The following is a 13,249-nucleotide window of genomic DNA, read 5'->3' as shown; positions in this document are numbered from 1 at the left end:
AAGGATCCTCTCTGGACTCTTCCCTCCCACCCCCCCTACAATCCAGCAGGAGGGGAATGGCAGCAATGGAACCAGCAACTGATGGGTACCTCGATCAAGAGGACCATGTCGCTGGCCTCCTCTCAGCGGTGAGGCTCACATCGGCGCAGCCCCGTGGCTCACCGGGCCAGGCTCCCACAGACACAGTAGAGCCTGAGACCACCCACAAGGCAAAGAAGAAAGAAGACCAGGCTCCCAAAGGAGAGGTAGAGCCTGGCACCTCCAAGTCGGCAAAGATGAAGTCCAGAGGCGGTGGCAAATCGTCCGGCTCCAAAGGGGCCGGCGCCTCCAAGGCTGAAAAGAAGCTGCGCTGACGGACCAGCCTTGAGAGAGGTCCGCTCAGCCCACATGGGCAGCGAGGACCTCCGGGAACCCCAGCACCATGCGGAAGCCATCCGGAGCTACCTGCGGTGATGCAGCTCCCGGGACCAGTCAAAAGCAGCAGCAGACACCTGCGCAGCATTTTGGTGAGCCCCAAGGGCCCGGGGAAGCAGGGTCAATGGGGGTTGGGGGGAATAGCTTCAGCGCCCAGAGGACTTGCTAGCCCCAATGAGGAAAGCCCTGAGGGAGGAGTTCCCCTTCCTGCAGGGACACAGTCCATGCGGCAGGTCACCCCTGCCCCAGCGGGACTATTCCCCTGAGTCGCAGAGCTGCCCCAGGGATAGTCGAAGTAGAAGCCCGAGAGCCTACCCAAGACCCTCGCCCACCAAAGCAGCAAGGAAGGCATGGCCCCTGCAGGAACCCAGTCAAAGGGAATCCTCCCCAGCTTCCTCTAGAACATCAGACTGCGAGGAAAGGGAGGAGGGCGAATTCTCCTCGGAGGAGGAGTTTCAGCCCACACCAGAGGAACAGACTAGGCTCTTCGAGGCAGAGGACTACCAAAACCTCCTGGCTAAGGCCATTATGGCCCTCGACCTCAAGGCTAGTGAGACAGGGGAAGGGTCCACGGGCAATTCAAGACCTAAAGGGCCCCAGGAGTTTTTCCTCAAGGACCCACAGGACAGGCGAGCAGACATGGCTTCCAGGAAAGCACATGATGCCCTGACAACCTCCATCCAGGCAGCAGCCACTGCTTCACTCATTGCCAGGGCAGCAATTGTCTGGGCCAGGAAGCTGGCTACCCTCATTCCCCCTGACCATCGGAAAGCCATGGAGGGCATCAATAGAATTCAGAAGGCCATCGTCTTCATGGCAGATGCCACCCTGGACTGCATGTCCCTCGGCACCAGAGCAGCGGCGGCCAACATAGTTGCGAGGAGAGTGCTTTGGTTGAGGCTTGGCCAGTGGATTTCTCCTCTGAAGCCATGCTTCTCGCCTACCCATGCCAGAGGAGCCACCTTTTTGGGGACAGGCTAGAAGACATTCTCGTTGAGACAAGAGATAAGAAGAAGGCCATGCCCGCAGAGACACCAGGGGAAGTTCATCCACCTCCTATCCCTCCTTTCGATCCCACCACACCCTCACAAGACCAAGGTCTGAGACCCCACCGTCCGTCGTGGCCTCCCAGAAGGAGTGCCCCAAGAGGAGGCAACAAGTTTACTGGCAACTTCCAATCCCAGGGTCACGACAAGCCAGGTCGCTTCTCCAAGCAAAAGAGACAGTGATGCCGGGCCAGCACCGGTGGGAGGGAGACTTCACCACTTCAGACAGCAATGGGATTGCTCCTGCACAGATCACTGGGTTCAACGGATCATTGATTCAGGCTACCAGAGAGAGTTCCAGCAAACCCCTCCAGACCGCTTTGTTCAGTCTCCACGACCCACCAACCCAGAGAAGCACGCAAGGACCTCCTCGGCTATCCACCACCTGAGACGGATAGGAGCCACTGAACCCGTCCCACTCCAAGAGAGATCCTCAGGGATTTATTCTATCTTTTTCACAGTTCCCAAAAAGAACGGGGATTGGCACGCGATCCTGGACTTGAAGTACGTCAACTCCTTCATTTGCGCCAAACACTTTCAAATGGAGACCCTGCACTCCATAGTGGAAGCTCTCTGCCCAGGCACCTCCATGACATCGACAGAACTGATGGAAGTGTACCTACATGTGCCCATCCACACCAGCCACTGCAGATACCGCCACTTCGCCTACAACACTCATCACTGGTGGCTCTCCTCAGGAAGGAGGGCATACATGTCTACCTGTACCTGGATGACCTCCTGGTCACAGCCCCCACAGAGTACACGCCCCCATCAGGCACACACAGAGTGATTCAGACTCTGCAGATCCACTGGTACCTGGTAAACTGGGAAAAGAGCCATACAACACCATCTCAGCACCTTCATCACCTGGGAGTGATCATAGATACCAGTCAGCACGCTCTTCCTACCCAGCGACAAGGTCACCAAGATCTCCTCTGTGACCCAGTGCCTGATCAAGTCCAGATCAGCCAGCCTGTCTACCCTGGCACACCTGCAAGGTCAGATGATTGCCTGCATCGACATGGTGCCCTGGGCCCGCCAGCATGCCTGCCCCCTCCAGTGGTTCCTCAAGCCACACCAACTTCACATCCTACAGAAGAATACTTCACTCACATTGCCGACGCCCGTCAAGCTCAGTCTCCGATGGTGGACTTGCCCCTCCAACCTTCGAAAGTGCCGTCAATACTGGCATGCCCAAATGGCCCAGGTCTTCACCGACGCCAGCTTGGAGGGCTGAGGGGCCACTGTCAACCATCAGATAACTCAAGGCTCCTGGACGGACAAGGACACATCAACCTGCACATCAACCGCCTCGAACTCAGGGCCATTTACTATGCCCTCACAGCCTTTCCACGCAGTGGTCCAGGGCACCCACAAACTGGTCTGGACAGATGGGGAAAGTCTCAGCAAAGGCCCACCTGAACAAGCAAGGGGGGGTTCCTAGTCTTCTCTCCACCAGGAAGCCTTTCAGATCCTGAGGTGGACGGAGCGTCACCTCTTCTCCATCCGAACAGAGCACATAAAGGGCGAGCTCAACACTCAGGCCGACTGGCTAAGCAGACAGAAGATCGACGTGGAAGAATGGTCTCTTCAACCAGCAACGTTCTGCTAGATAGCCACCCACTTCAGCATGCCAGAGGTGGACCTCTTTGCCTTCCCCTCGAACACCCAGGTCCCGTTTCTTCGCATGCTGCACTCACCCGGGAGCGGAGCAGACAGACATTGTTCTGGCAAACTGGCCAGGAGGACTCCTGTATGCTTTCCCGCCACTGCCAGTGATCCCAAAGGCCCTACGGAAGCTTTGACAGGAGAGCAATGGTCCTCTTCGTCGTGCCCGACTGGCCACGCAGACCCTGGTACCCCACCCTCATGGAGCTGTCAATCCAACCCCCGTGGAGGATTCCAACAACTCCGGACATGCTGCACCAAGGACCGCTTCTGCATCTGTACCCAGACTGGCTGTGCTTGACCGTCTGGGTATTGAGAGGTAGCGTCTGTTAGAACTGGGGTACGGCTGCGAGGTGGTGAGCACCATGCTGGAATCCATTCAGCCATCAACCTGCAGAATATACAACACAGCACAGAAGGCTTTTGCGAGATGGGGCAGGCAAAAGAATGTGGACCCTCTCAACCCGTCCACTTACTGGAGTTCTTGCAGGACAGGGTCAGGCAGGGCCTCAAGGCCTCAACCCTGCGGAAGCAGCTGGCAGCCATAGCCAGTTAACCCCATGCTGGGAGGTTACGCCACTAGGAGGCACCCGCACGTCATGACTTTCCTGAAAGGTGTGGTGCTCACCTCGCCACCGGTGGTCCACAGATTCCCCTCCTGGTGACTACACATGTTCCTATCGACTCTGTCCAAGACCCCCTTCAAGCCCCTCAGGGAGGTTCCACTGAAATATCTCCACATGAAGGTCCTCTTCCTTACAGCTGTCACATCAGCACACAGTCTCAGAGCTGGGAGCCCTCTCAGTGAGGAAGGGGGTCTGCGTATTTCAGAGGGACAGGGTGGTCCTCCGTCCAGATCCTGCTTTCATCCCCAAGGTCAACACCCTCTTCCACCGACAACAGGAGATCTGTCTCCCCTCCTTCTGCCCACAGCCCTCCCACCCCAGGAAGAGGTATTGGCGCACCCTCAACCTCAGACACACGCTGCGCACGTACATAGACTGGACCAGTTCCTTCAGGTAAGTGGATGGCTGTTTGTCTCCCCGACCACACATAGCAAGGGCAAGAAGCCATCCAAGGCAGCCATCAACAGGACACTGTGCAAGTGCATCGAGGTGTACAAGGTCAGCAACAGACCAGTCCCGCCAGGCGTCACAGAACACTCCATTCGCAGTTGCTCAACAGTACTCGTATCCCATTGTTTGTAGTACCCAGAGCCTCTGGTTTCCTGGGGTACCCAGTTACCGCAATACTTATACTAGGTTCTGCATATATTGTATTGACACTGTCTGTTATGTTGGTACAATCCGGGGTTCAGTGTGAACCCAATACTATATAAAGTTTGGTTGTTCTTGTTAACACAGTAGTCATGCGTTTTCTGTTCTCCCAGGTAAACTATGTTCATCTGAATGGCTTCTATGCAGTCCCACATTGGGACTGCGCAGGCGCAGGCCAGCCACGGAAAAGAATTGTCAGCTTCCAGCAAATTCCAGAAGAGTGCTCCCCCTCCCCTCGGGGCATGCAATCTCCCCGCCCCGAGTCACATGACCCAAGGAGGAGGGAGCACTCTTCCCTCCAGTTCTCTTTCTGCCGCCACGGAGAGAGAACGTGCTTAGCTTCGTTCCAGCAATGGTTATGGAGTCTAAGAAGATTGCTCCATTCAAGAAGTGCTCCTCTTGTGGGGCAAAGGTTGCCAAATCTGATCCTCACAAGGAGTGCTTACTCTGCTTGGGAGAAGGACATGTTTCCTCCTCGTGCAAGAGCTGTGGGAAACTCACGGCCAAAGCTCTGAGGGAATGCTCGTCCCGCCTTATGTCCCACCTCTACAAGGTGTCCCTTCGTCCTCAGGGGGATTCCTCTGACCGTCATACCGGTAAGGCATCCTCTTCCGAGGGGGCCCCTGTCGCCAAATCTACTGGGGTCTCTGCTTCAGAGAAACCACCCTCGGTAGTCCTTCGCCCGGCGAGGTTTATAGCCCCGGGCTCCCAAGATGGCTGCGGCCGCGGTTCGTCAAAGCGTGCTTCCCGCTCGAGGTCTCCTAGGCGTCGTCCTCCTTCTCGGCCTCCAAAGTCCCCGTCGGATCCTTCAAGGAAGGGTCGGCGCCGTTTGGCCTCGAAGTTGCCGAAGTCTTCTCGGCGCCGTCTGTCGTTGACGCCATCACGACTCCATCCTCAGCTCGCTGTGGCATCGCGTTCTGCTGAGCCCGTCATTACTGTGGAGGATTCCCCTCCTCATCCTCTGGCAACCCCCTTGGCTCCAGACCCGAGCAGGGCCCAGGAGGTACCGGCGGAATTTAAGGAGCACCTCCTTCATCTTTACAAGGATGTGCCGCAAGTATCCCTCGACAGAGGCCCTGCCCCGGAGCAGCAAGAGTCCCATGCTGGCGCCACTCAACTGTGCTCCGAAGGTGAGGTTCGGGAGCCACCGACCCCTTCTGGCCGGAGTCGTTCCAGGAGCCGGGACCATTCAGGTTGCCGCAGTGGATCGGGCAGTCGGAGTCGTTCCCGTCGGAGTCGTTCCGCCTGTCGGAGCCGTTCGGGTCGTCGGGATGTCTCGAACAGGGCCAGTCGCCGTAGTTCGAGCCGGAGCCAATCCGGGCACCGAAGTCGCCATGCTTACCGAGACCGGTCTGTTGATTGGAGTGGGACTGGCCGTCGGAGTCGTTCCGGTCATCGAGGTCGTTCTTCCCGGACTGACGATCCTGAACGCTTTGCCCGGTCGCATCGTCACCGGTATATAACGCCTTCGTTCAATTCGAGGTCGCCATTACTTCATCGCGGTCGCTCCCAGTCACGACCCCGTTCGTCTTCAAGACAACATTTGTCGGGGTCCCCTGTTTCCCTCATGGCCGATTATGAGTCGGTTTATGACCCTGATTATGATCCCTCACTTTCCCACGATTATGATGATGACGACACCCGTACGTCCCTGCCTTCGCCCGATGATTCAGTTGGGGACCCCAAACCCTTATCCCCTGCTGGGATGTCCGCCTATATGCGGAGCAATTGATAAGAATGGCGAAGGCCCTTAAAATTGACGTCAAGCCCGAGGAATCAGGTCCTATTGATGATGTTATGGATATCTTACATAACCCCGATGTGGGCCCTGCAGTATTCCCTATCCTTAAGAGTCTCTTGGAGATTCTTCATGCTAACTGGGCTAAACCAGCCTCAGTCCCTTCCTCCACAAAGCGTATTGAGAATTTGTACAAGATACGGAAGGAAGGAGGGGAATTCCTATACCAGCACCCCCCCCCCAACTCTATCATTGCCGAGGCCCTTCCTGGGAAGTTTAGGTCTGGGTCCCACACCTCCCCAAGAGACCCTGAGGGTTGTAAGTTAGACACTCTGGCAAGGAAGGTCTATTCCTCCACGGTGGTTAGTGTCCGCATCTCCAATTTTATGGCCATGATGGCGAGGTACCAATTTGCCCTTTGGGACCGCATTTCCCCCCAAGTTTCCCTTGTTCCTGAAGACCAACGTCCGTCAGTCCTAGCACTGCAAGCTGAGGGAATGTCTCTCGCGAGGCAACAATTAGCTGCTGCCAGACATGTGACGGATTCGTCGAGTAAGGCTATAGCCTCTGCTATAGTTATTCGGAGACATGCCTGGCTGCGCCAGTCGGCGCTTCCCTTAGATACCAAGGCTCGCATAGAGGATCTCCTTTTTGAGGGCACGGTTCTCTTTAATAATCAAACCGAAACTTTCTTAGACCGCCTTAAAAAGAATAAGACGAACGCCAAGTCCCTTGGTATTACTCGTCAGACCTCTGATAACAGGAGGCGTTATTTCGGCCGCTTGGCTGGTCAATCTTCCCGCCCATTTAGGTTCCAGGCCCCTCCTCAGCAACCCCCTTCCGTCCGTCTTTCCCTCGTCCGCAACAGGACAGGAAATTCTCCAATAAAAATAAATCACGCAGGGGTCAGAGGGGATCCCCTGGTAAATCCTTCCCCAGGGCAAAACAAGCATGACTAAATGTACATGTTGACTTTTGTGACTGGTTGTCACTGTTTTACTCCCAGTGGTCGTTTATCACTACCGATGTTTGGGTTCTTAAAATAATAAAATATGGCTATTTCATCGAATTTGATTCTCTTCCTCCTTTTAGGCCGGTTGCCCATGCTGTCTCTCATGACTCTGAGCCCCTTTCTGCGGAGGTCAATGCCTTACTGTCTAAGGGCGCAATCTCCGAGGTGCTCCCTTCAGACCAGAATCATGGCTTCTACTCCCGCTTTTTCTTAGTGGACAAGAAAGGCGGAGGAAAGCGCCCTATCCTGGACCAACAGGATTTAAACCTGTTTGTCAAGATTAGGAAATTTCGTATGCTTAGCCTACCTGAGGTGCTCCCCTTCCTTGATGCGCACATGTGGTTCGCAGTACTGGACCTTCGTGATGCATATTTTCATATTGCGATTCATGAGGAGTGCCGCTGTTATTTACGTTTCTGGTGCAATAACAGGTGCTATCAATACAATGTCTTGCCATTTGCTTGTCCACTGCCCCTAGGACTTTTACTAAGTGCCTCGCCGTAGTGGTCGCGCACCTTGCCATTAAAGGATGCGTTATTTTTCCTTACCTTGATGACTGGTTGGTGGTGGCCCATTCAGAATCTGAATTATCCTCACGCATGGATTTGATCCTTGCAACACTTCACGACCTAGGTCTTCTAGTCAATTTTGAGAAGTCCCACCTAACCCCCGCACAGGCCCAGACGTTTATTGGGGCATGTTTGGATGCCTCTTTGGCCCGGGCTTTTCTTCCTCCACCTAGAGCTCACGCCATCAGAAAACTGATTAACAGTTTCGTCCGCAAAAGGTTCCAGTCGGCACATCGAATTCAAAAATTACTGGGCCTTATGGCCTCCACCACGGCGGTGGTGGAGTTTGCTAGGCTTAGAATGCGGCCACTGCAAAACTGGTTTGTTAGAGCCTTTACAATTAATGTGGACCCACAGTTTAAACGTTTGTCCATCCCTAGATACGTGTTGTCTTCTCTACTGTGGTGGACATTGGATGTCAATGTCCTGTCAGGGGTTCCCTTCCGTAGACGATCTCCGGATTTCTGTTCACTGACGCTTCCCTGGTGGGTTGGGGGGCTCATTGTGCCCATCTTACAGCACAAGGCAGATGGTCTCCTTCGGAATCTTTATTGCATATTAATTTGCTTGAGCTTCGTGCCATCCGTCTTGCTCTGTCTTCGTTTGCAGGGTACCTGATGGGTCGGCGCGTTCAAATCGCCACAGACAGCTCCACCGCCCTGTTTTACCTAAACAAGCAGGGCGGCACAAGGTCCGTTTCACTCTGCAAAGAAGCCAGCGACATCTGGGAATGGGCCATACATCACGACACCTCCCTCTTAGCAATTCACATTGCGGGCAAGAGCAATACACTAGCCGATGCCCTCAGCCGCTGTCCAAACCTTTCTCACGAAATCACACTGAACAACGCATGTCTGGAACATGTTTTTTGTCACTGGGGTCGCCCTCTAGTAGACCTTTTTGCCACACAATCCAATGCGGTATGCCCCAGATTTTACTCCAGGGCGGGGGTCAGCCCAGGCTCTCTGGGAGACGCCTTCCAAATTCCCTGGAAGGGGACCCTGTTCTATCTGTTTCCCCCATTCCCTCTACTTCAGAGGGTTATTGCCAAGGTGATCCAGGACAACACAGATGCCATCCTTGTCACTCCCTACTGGCCCAGGAGATCGTGGTTCGCAGTGCTCAAGTCACTTGCACGCGGACAGTGTCTACTTCTCCCGAGAGACCCCTCTCACCACCCTCCCAATCTGCAACTGGCGGCTTGGAGGGTCCTTCCTCAAGCCTATGGTCTGACAGAGTAACCCAAGTGCTTCTCCATTCCCTCAAAGCTTCCACTCGTCGTTCTTACAATAAGTGGAGACGTTTCTCTGACTGGTCATCGGATAAGGGCATCTCTCCTGTTACCTGCCCCTTGTCTAGTATTTTTGATTATCTACTGTTCATTAAGGATGAGGGCTTATCTAACTTATCTATTAAGGTTCATTTGGCCGCTATATCGGCTTTTCACCCAGAGGTGGATTCCTTCTCGGTATTCTCTCACCCCCTCTCCAAAAAGTTTTTGAAGGGCCTAAACAATTTATATCCGCCCGCTACCCCGCCAGTCCCTCAGTGGAGCCTGTCTCTAGTGCTCTCTCATCTCATGACTTCCCCATTTGAACCCCTGGCCACCTGTAATTTGGCCTTACTTTCCTTTAAGACCGCATTTCTGGTCGCAATAACCTCAGCTAGGAGGGTGAGTGATTTGTCGGCCCTTTCCCACTCCCCTCCATACACTGTCTTCCACCCTAATAGGGTGGTCCTTAGAACTAGATTGTCCTTCCTACCCAAGGTAGTGTCTGCTTTTCACCTTTCACAGGACATTGTCCTACCTGTTTTTTTCCCTAACCCGTCTTCAGACGCCGACAAAGCCCTTCATTCGCTCGATGTAAGGAGGGCTCTCGTGTTCTATATTAACCGTACCCAATCCTTTAGGGCTGCGGACAACCTTTTTGTCTGTTTTGGGGGAAAACACAAAGGACAGCGGGCCTCTCCTCAAACCATCTCTAGATGGATTACATGTGCTATCAGATTAGCCTATGACCTTGCTCACCAGGATTGCCCTCCCATGATCAAGGCACATTCCACCAGGGCGTATGCGGCTTCTATCGCCTTCTCGTCAAGAGTAGATATCCGGGACATCTGCAAAGCTGCCACTTGGTCCACTCCATCGACGTTCATGAAACACTACGCTGTGGATGTGGATTCAGCAAGAGATGCAGCTGTGGGACGTGCAGTGTTGCAGTCCTTATTCCGGTGATGTCCCACACCCACCGTCCTGGTAAGCGAGCTCGCTACTCTCCCAATGTGGGACTGCATAGAAGCCATTCAGATGAAAAACAGAGTTTCACTTACCTGTAACTGTTGTTCATCTGATGGATCTTCTATGCAGTAACACATTCCCTCCCTCCTTTCCCGCTGTGGGACCTTTTCCGCTGGTATGGCGGCAGGTTGGAGAACTGGAGGGAAGAGTGCTCCCTCCTCCTTGGGTCATGTGACTCGGGGCGGGGAGATTGCATGCCCCGAGGGGAGGGGGAGCACTCTTCTGGAATTTGCTGGAAGCTGACAATTCTTTTCCGTGGCTGGCCTGCGCTTGCGCAGTCCCAATGTGTTACTGCATAGAAGATCCATCAGATGAACAACAGTTACAGGTAAGTGAAACTCTGTTTTTCTTACAGCCTCCTGTTGCTACATCCATCCTAGCTTGGGAAGTCTCGAAACTGGAAGCAGCAGGGCGATTCTGGCCAGGTAACAGGACGTGGGGTCAAAGATTACTTCCTGCCTACCCTAGCACCAGAAAGGGGAATCACCTGTCTGTTCCAAGATGCCCTTGTGACTTCAGAGTAGAAAGAACCTTCTCCGTAAGTAACCAGGGTCCCGTTCCCTAGCAATAATCTCTACCCTACTGCAACTATGTAACCCCACCTAGTGGTCAAAAGTGGAAATGGCAGAATACTTCACTGGATAGGCCTTGCGCATCACCATCACATGGAGCACTCTCCTGAGCCAAGCCAGTCTATACAGAGTCTAACTAGGCAAAAATGTGGATTACCAAAAATTCAGCAGATATGCTGCTTTTTCATTCTCCTGTATTTACCTTTTAGTCATGAACAAGCTGTATGGGTGTCCCCTCTCCTCCCACCATTACACAGAAATAAAGTTTTAATTGAGAGCAGGGAGTTCCCCAACATAGCACCCACGAACACCTTTTCTGGCACCCACCAAGTGTTTTTAGGAAATGGGTGGGTCAGGTGGCGCTTTGCCCAGCAAGGCTTCTGACTGTCTGTGCTGATTTTTTTTTAATGTTGCTTTCACACTAGCTGCCACCATAGCGCAAGGATCTACACTGTTAGTGAAGTTAAGCTGCAGCAATCATTTTGTGGCTGGCTCTACCTCCTGTGGCAGCCCTTTCATTGCTGTGCCCACCATGCCGTCAGAATTACAAATTTGCCCACAGGCTCAAAAAGCTTTGGGATCCTGATTTAGAGCCTACTTTGTAATTAATAGCTCCTCTTCAGACCACTAGCAGAGATGGCAGCAGTAAGCACCTATAAAGGGAGGCTAGGAATCAGGAGTCACTGAGGGAAGTCCAATAGCAGCTGTTGGGGAATAGACATAGATGCTCTCCCAAATATAGGGCTCTCAACACTGAAACACAAGTGCACACACATGGCATGCAGGCAAGGTAAGGTTTCCACTGTCAAAAGGTAGCATGGGTCCCACAGGTAGTCTCATCTAGGTTTGTAGATAAGCCAATAGCATAGCGGGTGAAACACACATTCTCAGGCTTATGACAAAACCACCACATAGTGGTATCCTGACCCCATCGCCAGGAGCTGTTCAGGAGTGACATCAGTCCATCAGAGGAAACTGCTGCCTCAGTCTGTGGCCTTTGCCTTCTGAAGCAACCCCATGGTATTTAGCATCTTTATGAAATGACTAGGTCAATATGTAGATGACATTTGGTTCCATCACTCCTTACCATCAAGATCTAAAGAAGCAGTTCATACTCAGTTGGTGCTTGAGGAATCAGTGATTGACTAGGTAAGTGTGTCACAATTTTTGAGTATGCTGGTTTTGCTGCTACAATTGGAGGTTCCAGTGACAAAAGGGACCAGAAGGGCTTTTTTGTCAACTGTGCCCTTGGCTTGCTAAGAATTTTGCCCTGGTGGTTTATTTATGCTCAGTTGCCGTCCAGACTGGATTAATGCATTGTAGTCTACAAGGGGGCTGCCTTTGGAAAACAACTAGAAGATCAGCAAATTCAAAACGCCACTGGCCCTAAAACATTACTCTGGTTTTACAACTACAACACTGGCTGTGTAGTTGGTTTCTGGGTCCAGTTAGGAGGCTGGTAGTTTTGAACTTTAAAGGAATAAAGGGCCTTAAAGATTACTTCTATTGGAATCATCTGTACACTTGTAAGTAATCCTTTGAAGTCTTGTTCCTTATGGCTTTACCAGCAATACACAACTGAGCCTTTACAGCTGCATCAGAGGCCGGTGTGGCTTTCTTTTTACCCAAAGGCAGGTTGCTCAAAGGAGAACTAAAAGTAGAGGGTAAAGGTTAAAGTTTGAGGATATTTATTTTAATTTTTGTACAAAGTAAGACAATGTAGATATATTTCTGAATCAAACACCTTTTTGTTTAAAACCCTGTCTCTTCACAGTATGAGTAAAGAATACAGCCAGAACTGGAAATCCAATTGCGACAGAGTTTACTCATTACAATATTAAAACCTGTTAGACAAGGTCTCTATAAAGTAGATTTCTTGAAGAATTTAATTATTGGCACTGGTCCAGGGGGAAGAGAGGGAGGGAGAAGAGAAAGAAAAACTCCATTATCTCAAGCAAGCAGAGTTGGAGTCTGGCTTCAGGGGCCATGGGGCAAAAAGAAACAGTATCTGCCTCTCTGCCGAGAAAACCTTTTGAAGGCTGCTTAATGGGCTTGTGTACAGAGCTGTACTAATGCTGAGGGTGCAGATCTCACCTTAGTATGCAGAATACACTATACAGTGGTCAGCTGCCTCCTACCCATATGGGTTCATTCCCAGAGCTGTGCTCCCAAATGCCACTCCCCCAAAAAGCAGTCAGACTGACACTAATACAATAGCCAGATCTTACATTTTCATCAAGCTTCACTACTGTCCCCTGACCTCTGCCTGGCTTGATTCCAACTGCAGAGCAAATCAAAGAAACATTCAGGATACAATTTAGTCAGAATGAATGTGACTGCCCAGTCTCAATTGCACAACAGAGGGGTGAGTGTGTTTTTGCTACCCAGCAGCAGAACTATGCAAAAACAGGTAGAGTGAGCAAGCACTACCTCCCAGCTCTGATGGACTGCCAAGGAAGTTATTTCTGATCAGCTGCTAGGGCTTTGCCTCCTCAATCTGCACAGCTTTGCAGAGAAGCTGCTCAAGCAATGCCAGTCTTCTTGAACAGCCATGCAAACCAGTTTGTTTTCAGGCAAGCAGTTAATTTTTAGTGTTAGAAGAAACTCTCCTGCTACAGCAAGGTCTGCTCTTGCCTTCCCCCCATCCCACTCCC

The sequence above is a fragment of the Euleptes europaea genome, chromosome 1 (assembly GCF_029931775.1).
Source record: "Euleptes europaea isolate rEulEur1 chromosome 1, rEulEur1.hap1, whole genome shotgun sequence".
NCBI lineage: Eukaryota > Metazoa > Chordata > Lepidosauria > Squamata > Sphaerodactylidae > Euleptes > Euleptes europaea.
Note: the sequence above shows the minus strand (reverse complement) of the source record.